The sequence below is a fragment of the Saccopteryx bilineata genome, chromosome 1 (genome assembly GCF_036850765.1).
Source record: "Saccopteryx bilineata isolate mSacBil1 chromosome 1, mSacBil1_pri_phased_curated, whole genome shotgun sequence".
NCBI lineage: Eukaryota > Metazoa > Chordata > Mammalia > Chiroptera > Emballonuridae > Saccopteryx > Saccopteryx bilineata.
Genome location: NC_089490.1, coordinates 331,989,528 through 332,003,012, shown reverse-complemented (window position 1 = coordinate 332,003,012; position 13,485 = coordinate 331,989,528). Strand labels below are relative to the sequence as shown.

At 37.2% G+C, this 13,485-nt stretch overlaps 1 pseudogene; it reads right to left on the bottom strand.

Moving 5' to 3' along the window:
* Positions 1-10,823: 10,823 nt before the first annotated feature.
* Positions 10,824-11,686, bottom strand: LOC136319565 (sodium/potassium-transporting ATPase subunit beta-3 pseudogene; annotated as a pseudogene).
* Positions 11,687-13,485: the final 1,799 nt, after the last annotated feature.

Below are 13,485 nucleotides of genomic sequence, written 5' to 3'. Positions count from 1 at the left end.
ATAGAAATTAAAACAATTTGCATTCTGGGAATTAAAGTTAACAAATACTGTATCATATATTTGAAAGTTGCTAAAAGAATAGGTCTTAAAAAGTTCTCATCACAAAAAAAAGGAATTGAAACTATGTGAGGTGATGGATGTTAACTAAATTATTGTGGTCATCATTTCACAATTAAACATATTTCAAATCATCATGTTTTACACCTAAAACTAGCACAATGTTATATGTCAATTATATCTCAATAAAACTGGGAGGGGGCACAATCTGCAGTTATTTTTGGCAGAGATTATTATATTTCTATCCCAATATCCATTCTCACTTTCTTCCTTAATAACAGAACTCTGCTTTTTGAGCTGGGCACATTACCACCTTGAATGAGACTGAATTTCCCATCCTCTTTTATAGTTAGGGGTAGTTACCAAATTTGTGGCAATGAGCTGTTAGTGGCCCTTGTCCAGAAGAAGAAAGGCGGTTAAAGGGAAGCTGACTCATCTGAATAGATCATGAAGTAATCTTGAATAGGAGAGTTTTGTGGTAAGAAGCTGATTAGGGAGAAAGTTACAAGCTGGGTCTTTGAGGCCCACTTAAAGCTGTCATACTAGACTATCTGGTGGTGAACTTTTTACATCAGATGTTATAAACATCTGAATATAATCCTGAGAAATACATGTTAAAAAAGAATTTTCAAAATGCATTCAAACATCTGTCAAACATATTTAAAAGTATAGTTCAAATGCTAACTCCATTATTTACCAGTTCTATAGACTTGTGAAAATTATTTAATGTCCTTAAGCCTGAGATTCCTCATTTGTAAAATGGGAATAGTAATTATATATACCTCAGAGCTGTTTAGTGAGAATTAAATAAAAGGTACAAAGCTGCTACCAGAGGGCCTGAAACACATAATAATGATGAAATAAATGCTAATTGATCATGACAATTTTCCATTTAATGCACATTGCTTTCTTTCCCTAGTTTGTAAAAATAGAAGATTGTTAATAGTTTGCCAAGTTCTTCCCATTGATTTTAACCTTTTTTTTTTTAGATTTTTATTTATTGATTTGGAGAGAGAGAGAGAGAAAGTAGAGGGAGAAGCAGAAAGCATGAACTCATTCTTCCTTCTTGTATGTGCCTTGACCAGGCAAGCCCAGGGTTTTGAACTGGCAATCTCAACATTCCAGGTCGATGCTTTATCCGCTGTGCCACCACAGGCCAGGCATTCCTATGGATTTTATTTCTTCCTAAAAATTCTCACTGTACTTAAATATTTTGTGATGTAAATATTCTTTGACTAAATTTTGATTAATTTATTGCTAATTTTCTATTCTATAATTACTTTTTCTATCTAAAAATCTGAATCATTAATCTACCTTATTTTTATTTTTTATTTTTATTGTTTTTTATGGAACTTATTGGGGTACAATTCTATAATACATCATCTGCATATTGTGTTGTATGCTCATCATTCCAGCTGAAGTCTCCTTCCATCACCATTTGTCTCCTCTATCCCCTCTTCAACTTCCCCTGCCCCCTTTTCCTCTGGTAATGACCACAATGTACTGTACTTTAAAGCCATTTCTCTTGGGAAACAGGTGTGGTTGAGCTAGAGCCCATTATATCAAGAAAGGTCAGAACAGGGATGCAGTACTAGAAGGTCAGTACTAGGAGGATGTACAATAAATGCTTAAGTAATTTAAAAAACACAAACACCTTAAACTATAGTATGAGACAGAACTCCTTTAGAAATTTGTTCCTCAAAATATTAGGGTAAGTTGTTCATGATTCTTTTAAATGAAACAGGGTAGAAATTTCAGGATTAAAAGAAAACAATTCAGAGAACTTTTCTTTTAGTTAATTACTAATTTTAAAAAATGCTTCTCTGTGTTCAAAATGTCACATACATTGCTTTATGTTCTTTGCTGAAGGTAGGTTTATTTTGCATGTATGAGCCTATAGAGATTTGAATTGGCATATCTCCTTTGGAAAATCAAGCAGAAATTAAAAGTTTGCACCAAAGTCAAAGTGCAGAGGCAAGACTGCAGGATGCTTCAGAAGAAAGTATTCAAACTCACCTCCCCTAAGGCAAAAATGTTGATGTTCAATCCAAGCTCTCTTAGCTCATTCAAGATGATAAACACTATGTCTCTCCATGTTCTCTAAAGGAATCAATCATTCAGTAGCAACTTCAGACAATTTTTTAATGAGAAAGTTCTCCTTAGAATTTTAGAAGCATATCAAAATTATACATACATATTATATATTGTAATTATACACACACACACACACACACATAATTTTATGTGGGTGACTGAGAATGGGAGTGGCATTCAGGCCCAAAAATTGGGATATAACCAGTGTTCATTGTGTCTATTACATTTTAGACCTCTGGCTGCTTCTTTTCACTGTTTCCTGAGAGAGACAGTCTCTCTATTGTTTTTTGGGGTCAGGAAAGTATGTAATTTCTTAAATCTCCCTAAATTCCTGAATACAGGTGTTCAAACTCATAATACTAGAGTAATAACTTTACAATAATCTTATATGTCTCCACATGATTCCCAAACTTCCCATAAGGCATGAGTTAATAGGTACAATTTTTTTTCTTTTTTTTTCTTTTTTCTTTTTTTCTTATTTATTTTTTTTATTTTTTATTTTTATTTTTTTTAATTTTTTTTTTCTTTTTTCTTAGTTTTATTCTGAAGCTGGAAACAGGGAGAGACAGTCAGACAGACTCCCGCATGCGCCCGACCGGGATCCACCCGGCACACCCACCAGGGGCGATGCTCTGCCCACCAGGGGGCGATGCTCTGCCCCTCCGGGGTGTCGCTCTGCCGTGACCAGAGCCACTCTAGCGCCTGGGGCAGAGGCCAAGGAGCCATCCCCAGCGCCCGGGCCATCTTTGCTCCAATGGAGCCTTGGCTGTGGGAGGGGAAGAGAGAGACAGAGAGGAAGGAGGGGGTGGGGGGTGGAGAAGCAGATGGGTGCTTCTCCTATGTGCCCTGGCCGGGAATCGAACCCGGGTCCCCCGCACGCCAGGCTGACGCTCTACCACTGAGCCAACCCGCCAGGGCTATTTTTTTTATTTTTTAATAAATTTGTATTAATGTTAATGGGATGACATTAATAATTCAGGGTACATATATTCAAAGAAAACATGTCTAGGTTATCTTGTCATTAAATTATGTTGCATACCCCTCGCCCAGAGTCAGATTGTCCTCTGTCACCCTCTATCTGGTTTTCTCTGTGCCCCTCCCCCTCCCCCTAAATCTCTCCCTCCCTCCCTCCTGCGTCCTCCCTCCCCCCACTCTTGTCCATGTCTCTTAGTCTCATTTTTATGTTCCACCAATGTATGGAATCATGTAGTTCTTGGTTTTTTCTGATTTACTTATTTCACTCCGTCTAATGTTATCAAGATCCCACCATTTTGCTATAAATGATCTAATGTCATCATTTCTTATGGCTGAGTAGTATTCCATAGTGTATATGTGCCACATCTTCTTTATCCAATCTTCTATTGAAGGGCTTTTTGGTTGTTTCCATGTCTTGGCTACTGTGAACAGTGCTGCTATGAACATGGGGCTACATGTGTCTTTACGTATCAATGATTCTGAGGTTTTGGGGTATATACCCAGTAGAGGGATTGCTGGGTCATAAGGTAGTTCTATTTGCAGTTTTTTGAGGAACCATCATACTTTCCTCCATAGTGGTTGTACTACTTTACATTCCCACCAACAGTGTATGAGGGTTCCTTTTTCTCCACAGCCTCTCCAACATTTGTTATTACCCGTCTTGTTGATAATAGCTAATCTAACAGGGGTGAGGTGGTATCTCATTGTAGTCTTGATCTGCATTTCTCTAATAACTAATGAAGCTGAGCATGTTTTCATATATCTGTTGGCCATTTGTATCTCTTCCTGGGAGAAGTGTCTGTTCATGTCCTCTTCCCATTTTTTTATTGGATTGTTTGTTTGTTTGTTGTTGAGTTTTATGAGTTCTTTGTAAATTTTGGATATTAGGCCCTTATCTGAGCTGTCGTTTGAAAATATCAGTTCCCATTTAGTTGGCTGTCTGTTTATTTTGATATCAGTTTCTCTTGCTGAGCAAAAACTTTTAATTCTGATGTAGTCCCATTCATTTATCTTTGCCTTCACTTCTCTTGCCATTGGAGTCAAGTTCATAAAATGTTCTTTAAAACCCAGATCCATGAGTTTAGTACCTATGTCTTCTTCTATGTACTTTATTGTTTCAGATCTTATATTTAGGTCTTTGATCCATTTTGAATTAATTTTAGTACACGGGGACAGGCTGTAGTCGAGTTTCATTCTTTTGCATGTGGCTTTCCAGTTTTACAGGCACCATTTGTTGAAGAGGCTTTCTTTTCTCCATTTTGTGTTGTTGCCCCTTTATCAAAGATTATTTGACCATATATATGTGGTTTTATTTCTGGGCTTTCTATTCTGTTCCATTGGTCTGAGTGTCTATTTTTCTGCCAATACCATGCAGTTTTGATTATTGTGGCCCTATAATATAGTTTAAAGTCAGGTATTGTAATGCCCCCAGCTTCATTCTTTTTCCTTAGGATTCCTTTGGCTATTCGAGGTTTTTTATAGTTCCATATAAATCTGATGATTTTTTGTTCCATTTCTTTAAAAAATGTCATAGGAATTTTGATGGGAATTGCATTAAATTTATATATTACTTTGGGTAATATGGCCATTTTAATTATATTTATTCTTCCTACCCAAGAACAAGGAATATTTTTCCATCTCATTGTGTCTTTTTCTATTTCTCTTAGCAATGCCTTGTAGTTTTCTTTATATAGGTCCTTTACATTCTTTGTTATGTTTATTCCTAGGTATTTTATTTTTTTTGTTGCAATCGTGAAGGGGATTATTTTTTTAAGTTCATTTTCTAATATTTCATTGTTGGCATATAGAAAGGCTATGGACTTCTGTATGTTAATTTAATAGGTACAATTTTTTATATATCATTGATTTTAGAGAGAGGAAGGGAAAGAGAGAGAAAAAATATTAACTTGTTGTTCCACTTATTTATGCATTCATTGGTTGATACTTGTGCCTTGACTGGGGATAGAACCAGCAAAACTGAGCTGTCCGGCCAAGCTGATAGGTATAATTTTTAAGTTTCTCAAGGAAGTTCAATTATCTTATAAGCCCGAGAAGAGCACTACAGAAAGACAGCAAGATGTATATGTAAACACACATGCATAAAAATGGCGTGAGATAAATAAAGCTGTCAAATTTTAGCAATTTCCTATTGCCAACTTTTCAGACCACCTCCTATTCACTATGTTGGTGAGGGAGGAATCCCCCATCTTAACTATTAGAAAATGATAAAATATAAAACACCCAACAGTGAACAGATAAAATTGATAGCAATTTTTTAGTCATATACACAGCCCAGGAAAGGACATGATTTACCATGTAGGGCCACAAGGGGTTGTACTTGGCGGAAAGTGAACAAGCAGGGGCTGTGGGATGCAGGTTACATAGCTACAAGAGGATGAGGTGTCCCTTGGTTCCTGCAGGAGAATGTAACTGGTTTATTTTAATGATTTCCCAGGCTGGCAGGGTACTAGAGCAGTATGGTTGAGGTGGAGTGCAGCTGGCCCAGCTGATAGGCAATTAGCTGGGTGGGGAGCCTTTCCTGCAGGGTAGGCAGCACATCTGGTGAGAGGAGGGAACTCAAGGTTAGGTCTTTGGGAACCTATGACCAATGTCAAGGAAACAAAGGAAATTTTAGGGGTTATGTAAACCTAACTTCAACTGGCATTATCTGGTGGAATAAAAGGTGATATGTTCTACTGGTGTTGCCTGACCAGGCAGCAGTACAGTGGATAGAGTGTCAGGCTGGGATGCAGAAGATCCAGATTGGAAAGTACGAGGTCGCTGGCTTAACCACAGGTTCACCAGCTTGAGTGCAGGGTTGCTGGCTTGAGTGTGGAGTCATAGACAATGACCCATGACTGCTGGCTTGAGCTCAGAGGTCGCTGGCTTGAGGCCAAGGTCACTGGTTTGAGCAAGGGGTCACTGGCTTGGCTGTAGATCCTCAGATCAAGGCACACATGAAAAAGCAATCATTGAACAACTAAGGTGCTACAACAAAGAATTGATGCTTCTCATCTCTCTCCCTTCCTATCTATCTGTCCCTCTCTCTTTCCCACTCTCTGTCTCTGTCTCTCTCACTAAAACAATACAATAAAAATGTTCTATTGTTGCAGAACAGTTAGCTGTGTTGTATTCATAAATTCAATATATTGACTGCCCAATGATAATTTTTAGTATATATGACTTTTTGATTATGTCATATTTGATTTGACATATGACTTTAGTATATATGACTTTTGATTAGATGAGGTAGATGCTGCTACTCATCTTCCAAGTATTGGTTCTTTCTTTGTTAACATACTCTTAATTTTATGCAGGGCGACAATGTACTCAGTCAAAAAATTTCAATGTCATAGTCTCCATTATATTTTTGGTGGTCATGTAACATAGTTTTGGCTAAGGAGATGTTACCAGGAAGTCACTGGGTCTTTAAAAAATAAATCAATATTTCCTTGACAAAATGTAACAGACTTATCTGGCATATATATTTTTCTCTTAGCATGTTTTTCTATTTTCTTGATTGCTCCTTTAGATGGAGATGTGATGCCAATACTAGATCATACTGATGATGAGAATGATGCAACTTGTAGTTACATGTGAAAAGTTTCAGATGTTAGTATAGCATAATGGTATACCTCAATTTAAATCTTGACTTCCACTCACAGATTTAGTAGGAAGAACATGGAAACATTACATAAATTTTAAGTCTGAGGTGTTTTTTTCCCTTAAGTGAGAAGTGTGAAGCAGAGAGAAAGACTCCTACATGTACCCTAACCAGGAACCACCTGACAAGCCACCTGTGGGGCAATTCTCTGCCCATCTGAAGTCATTGCTCTGTTGCTTGGCAACCAAGCTATATTAGCACCTGAGGTGAGGCCATGGAGATATCCTCAACACCCAGGGCCAACTTGCTTTAACCAAGCCATGGCTGTGAGGGAAAAAAAGGAGGGAGAGGGGTGGAGAAGCAGATAGTAGCTTCTCCTGTGTGCCCCGACAGGTAATTGAACCTGGGACTTCCATATGCTGATGGATGCTTTAACACTGAGCAAACCAGCCAGGACACTCTCTCTCTCTCTCTCTCTCTCTTTCTCTCTTTCTGGTAGTAGAATCTTTTTTTATTCAGAAAAAAAAATGTTTCCAACCACACACAGGAAGGGAACGGATAGGGGGAGGTGTCTGTCCATCCAGCCCTGACCCCACAGCCCATGTGGTTTTGGCAGCAATAAGGGGTATATGGTAATGGCCCAAAATATAAAAATGGTGTATGTGTGTGTATGGGAAGGAGGAGCACAAAAGCAGTGGGGAGTGGTGGGGGGAAGGGAAAGACAAGGTCAGTACTGGGAATGCCGCAGGTTTGGTTTTTTTTGACACCCACTTTTCAAGGTCCCTGTGTAGATTATATCTGAAAATACTGATTCATTTATTTAAAAATATTTACTGCTATAAGCCCTTAGAACATGGAAGTATGAAAAAAAATCAATATAAGCTATGTCTCTAAAAATTTCTAACGAGGGATGCCTATAACTTAAAAAAAAATGTGTCTCGATTTACACATTATTATGAAGTACAAAGTGTGACTGACACATTGGAGGACAAGTGTTATTAATGGAGACAAAATGAGACAGTCAAGAAAATTTTACTTCTTTGCTTCATCATTACACTGTTCAAAATAGTTGTTTATACCTGTCTCCATTCCTTGTCCTCCCTCTCACCTCCCAATCCATTCTAATCTGTCTTCCTCCATCTCCACTTCAGCACTGCTTAGAAACAGCTTTTATTAAAGTCAACAAAGACCTCCATGTCGCTATAAACAATTATCTTAATCATCTTTTCAACATCATCTGACCCAACTAAATTCTCCCTCTTTCTGCAAAGACCCCCTTGTCTTTTGTGACCCTACAGATGTCTATTTTTCCTCCCTACCTCTTTGTCTATCTTGCTACCACATTCTTCTATCACTGTCTAGTACATGTTGTAATGTTTCAAAGCTGGATCCAAGGTCTCTTTCTCTTTCTTTCTATGTGAAAAAAAAATTCCCTTTTATTTCAGAGAGATAGAAGGAGAGAGGAAGGTGGGGAGAAGGGGAAGAGGAGAAGGGAGAGGGAGAGACAGAGTGAGAGAAAGAGGGAAGCATCAACCTGTTGCACTTAGTTGTTCCACTTAGTTGTGCACTCATTAATTGCTTCTCAGATGTGTCCAAACTGGGAATCAAACCTGTGACCTTGGCACACCAGAACAACACTCTATCCATTGAACCACCTGGCAAGGGCCATTATTTCTATATTCGTTATGTTATCCGTACCCATGGGGTCAATTAACACTTTCTAAATTTAGATCTGCAGCCTGAATTTCTTCTTTATGCTACAGATTAAAATCCTGGCATATTCGTGCTATTGCATGACAAAATATAGTTCAAATCTGACATTATTTTAAACTTTCCAGCATATAAACCCTCTTTCTCTTCCTTGAGGAAATTAAGAGACATAGCCCTTGTCCCACAATAGAAACTAAAATTCCAAATGCTGCTTTCCCATATTTGCTGGTAGTTAGAGCATGAGTTAAACAAGACTTAGAATCCATCAATCTGATGTATCTGACACAGATTTTGAATGCAGAACTGGTGACCTAATGAACTGAAATTTGTGAGATAATTCCTCCACAGCCACGGTGTCAAGGGAAACATGACCAAAACCCTGGACTAGCAGCAGTGGAGCAGTGGCTGGAGTCAGTGACAGGACTCAGTATTCAGTGCTCACGGCAAAAGGGGTGCAAGCTATCCTATCTACAGCTTTATTTGCATTGGACCAGTTCTGCAGAATAATTTTGGCTCTTATTCTTAAATCTATATTCATGGATCTGGCTCTGTAACAGAGTGTTAGTCTGTGAGCTACTAGATAACATATTCTTTGTTTTAAACTCTTTACTAAAATGTAATATTGATACAAAAAAGTAAATACATGCTAAGCATATACACTTACTGAATGATTACAAAATAAAAATAACAAATGTATAACCAGCACCCCCTGAAAGCTTCCTTGGGTAACCATAATCCTGATATCTAAAATAAAAGATTCTGAAATTTATCTACATAGTTTCATACAGTATGTCTTCCTTTGTATTTGGCTTCTTTTGCTTAACATTACGTTCTTGAGATTCGCCCACATATTATATATAGTTGTGGACTTATTATTTCTTATTGGTTTATATTTACCACCAGGTAAATCTATCACAATTTAGCAATCTATTCTTCTATATACAAGCATTTGAGCAGTTGCCAGATGGGGGCTAGTTCCATTATTATTTACAATACTGTTATCAGCTTGTCTTCTGGTGGACATATATATGAAATTCAATTGGATACATAAGAATAGATATGCTGGGTCAAGGGTTTGTGAATGTAGTTTTATTAAGTACTGCCAAACAATACTCTAAAATGACTGTAACAATTTACTGTTCTTGTAAGAGTGTATAAAAATCCCAGTTTTGTATGTTCTCATTAACACTTGGTATATTTTGGCATTTTCATTTTAGCCACTTTGGTGATTATGTAGTAGTGTTAAACTATTCAATAGTTTTATTTGTATATCCTTGATAAACAATTGTCTTACTCATTTCAGGCTGCTATAACAAAAATATTATAGACTGGGTGGCTTAATTAATAAACACTTCTCAGAGGCTGAGAAGTCCAAGATCAAGGCTCTCGCAGATACAGTGTTTGAAGAGTACCCAATTCTTGACTTATAAACAGCCACCTTCAACCCATATCCTCTCATGACAGCTAGAGATAGATAGATTAGATAGATAGATAGATAGATAGATAGATAGATAGATAGATAGATAGAGAAAGCAAGCTCTTTTTATAAGTGGTACTAATCCCATCATGAGGGCTTCACCTTCATGACCTAATCACCATCAAAACTCTCATCTCCAAATACCATACATTGAGTGTTAGAGTCTCAACATATAAATTTGGGGGGGGGCATAGATATTCAGTCCATGATAACAATGAAATTAAGCCACTTTTCGTGTGTGTGTTTTTATTTGGATAGCTTCTTCTCTGAACTGCTTATTCAAGCCTGTGACCATTGCTCTCCTGACATCTCTGCTTTTTTCATTAATTTGTAGGTACTCCTTATATATTCTGGATATAGTGCTTTGTTAATATTTATATTACAAATATTTTTAAGTTTTTAATTTTTTTACCTTTCAAATACACTTTTTTTTTTTCCTTTTCACATACAAAACTTCTTCACACACATTTTTTTTTTTTTTTTTTGCATCTATAAAGTCACTTCATGTTGGTCAGGTATAATTTTACCCTTAACACTCTGCTGGCAGCAAAATATGACAGTTAACCAGTATTAAATCTAGGAAATATTTGCTTAGCACAGCACATCAGCTTTAGACACTTGGTACTTAAACTACATAAAAATAAGAAAAGCCCCCCCCCCCCATTCTACATGTTTAGAATCAGGTGTTCAATGTCCCTATTTGGCGACAGTACAATGGTTCCAAAAGGCAGCAGCAGCAATGGGCAATTACTTCAGAGGACACTGAACGCCATGATCTGGGAGCACATTAAAATATTACCCCCATGCCATGTACCACTGCACCTTTCTGTAGGGTGGTCTTGTAACTCTAGAACATCAAGTCTAGCTGATAAAAAATGAAGACAGACAGCACAATACTTACTTCTACTATGCAAGCATTGTGATTTTGAACCCAAGTTGTCCTAAAAGCTCATCACAATCATAGTGGTTTTCCAGGTTGGGTGATCCAATAATCTTGCAAGAGATGGTTACTGCTTTTGGGGTACTGTTAACACCAAAACTGAGCTGGATAGCAGCTAATGGCTATAGATACCTCACATGCCTTTCCCTCACAATATGGTCACTATTTTAAGTCTCTATTTCCCTTGGAAGGATAACCTGATGAAGTTGTTATGTTTCACCCTTAGGAATACTTGAGCAGTCTATGCTTGGTTCTCCCTTGGGCTCTATTCCAATTATTCTGTTCATTTTTACAAGAATACAAGGGTATCCACTGGAGTAGCTGAATCAAGAACATCCACATTTCTGCATGCTTGACGTAAGGTAATCGGAAATTGACATGCAATATAACCTGCATCCTTCTGTTCAATGAGTGCTCCATCAGAACAGACTGTGAGGTTCTTGTGTTCTACAGCATATAGCTTTAGAAAGTTTTTAAGGTTCAATGTACCATTTATAGAAAGGACTCTGGGTCAGACATACTGAATGAATATTCCAATGCTCGTACTGGTTTGTTAAAGCCATAAGTCCTGGACTAGAAATCTGGTCATGATATTTTGGAACCTCATAGTTCAGAGCCTGAAGCACAGCCCACATTGTGAATGTGAGGTGTGCCAGCCAGAGCCCCTAAAAGATGAGGTAGAAGAGCACGATCAAACCCCAGCCCTTGGCGGTGCACCCGGGAATTGTCCGGTGGTCAGGTTGTGGAAGAAAAGCTTCCATTCTGCCAGGGTCTGGTTGAAAGACTTCTTGTCTTTCTTGGTCCTGGCGTGAGCGCCTGCACACACCATAATAGTCAAGTCTTCTCTATAGAAATCTCTCTCAACTCTGCCACCACTATGGTCCAGGGAACCATCATTTATCCCTTGTCTAATATCCCATATCCTTTCTGGACCCCCTCATATACCTTCTTCTTACAAGCAGCCAGAATGCTTTTTCAAAAGATAAATCTTATCATGTCAGTCCTCTGCTTTAGATTATCGGTATTATAAATACTTAAAATTTATAAGTATTACAAATATTACCTAGTATAAAGATTACATAATATCATATAATCAGTGTTGTAAATATTTCCCAGTACTTTTCAGAAAAGATCTAAAACCACTGAAAGACATGTTGAGTCCTCCAAGATCTGGTTCTGCTTTTCTTTTACCTCTCCCTCTACTCAGTATACTTATTGCTGAGTCCTCTTTGAATTGCTCCAATGCTTACACACTTATTCAACTTTAGTGTTTCCTTCTGGAATACTTTTCCAACTCCCCTCATTGCTCATTTGACTAATTCTCAATCATTCTTAGATGTCCATGAAACACCATTTTCTTAATTTTTCTAAATCCCCAGGCTAAATTAGACTCTACTGCTATTCTCACTCATATCCTATGATTTCTTTTTTACCATAGCTCTTATTTTAGTATATAATTATTTAGGTATTTGGATAATCACTTGATTACCATCTATTTCTTCTACTAAAGTTCTGTGGTAATAAAATCCATATCTTTTTTGCATCCCATAGGGAGTGTCTAACTCACAGTAACTCAATGCATATTCTTAAATAGTTTTGAATAAATGGATGGATGGATGGATGGGAGTAATTGAATATCTAAAAGGACAGCTGAGCATAGAGCCCTAAATCATCATGGGACATGATAAAGAATAGTAAGGTGGTAGATTTATCTGATCATATCTTTCCCCAAGGTAATTGGTTACAGAACTTCTTCTATAGATGTGTGTATCTGGGATGTTGAAGAGCATGGGAGAGGGAGGTAGCAATTAAGCCAACAGGTACAATCTGAAAAGCAATTTATACTGTGCCTCACATATGGTAGAGTTTAATATATATCATGGTTGTTATTGAAGGAATGCAAGTTCATACATGTAAAAGAGTGAGTACTTTCAGTTATATTTTGCTATATATATCTTATTGCTTATTACCAAAATCTGTTTTAATTTAGTGAAAAATATTTTTGATACTCTCACATTTTAACCACAGAGGTCCCATGGGTAGGTAGGTAATCCTTAAACCTGAAAAGGCTCTGTCTCTTTCAGTGTTATTTCTATAAACCAAAGCAATCTAGATTCCATGTCAGTTTAATGCACTACAGAATAAAATGTCAACGATAGAAATATTTTCAACTAGGGCCACAGCATGAACTGTTTAAAACCCCCCCAAAACTTCAGAGCTTCAGAAAATGAGGGCATGAAATATTTTTAGTTGTCTTTATTTTTATTTTAGGCCCAATTCTTGATTCCTCATACTAACTTGGTAACTTTTAGTTTCTTAGAAACACATGAGGAACAGCAATGTTAAACTTATAAGTCAACTTCTTGAATAGAGATTTTAGAAGCAAGATCTTAATACTAATACAAAGATGAACATTACATATAATAAAACAGTTTGGTATATTTCAGTTGCACGTGATGGAAAACATATCTGTGTGTATGAAATATAAAAAAAATGTTTTAAACCACTTCATTTGTTGTAGACCTTCAAATTCTGAATCTTTTAAATTTTTCTCCAGTTTATATACATGTTGGTCACCTACTGAAGTGTCTATTTGCTTAAACCAGTTGTCTATGAGACTTTCCTGAA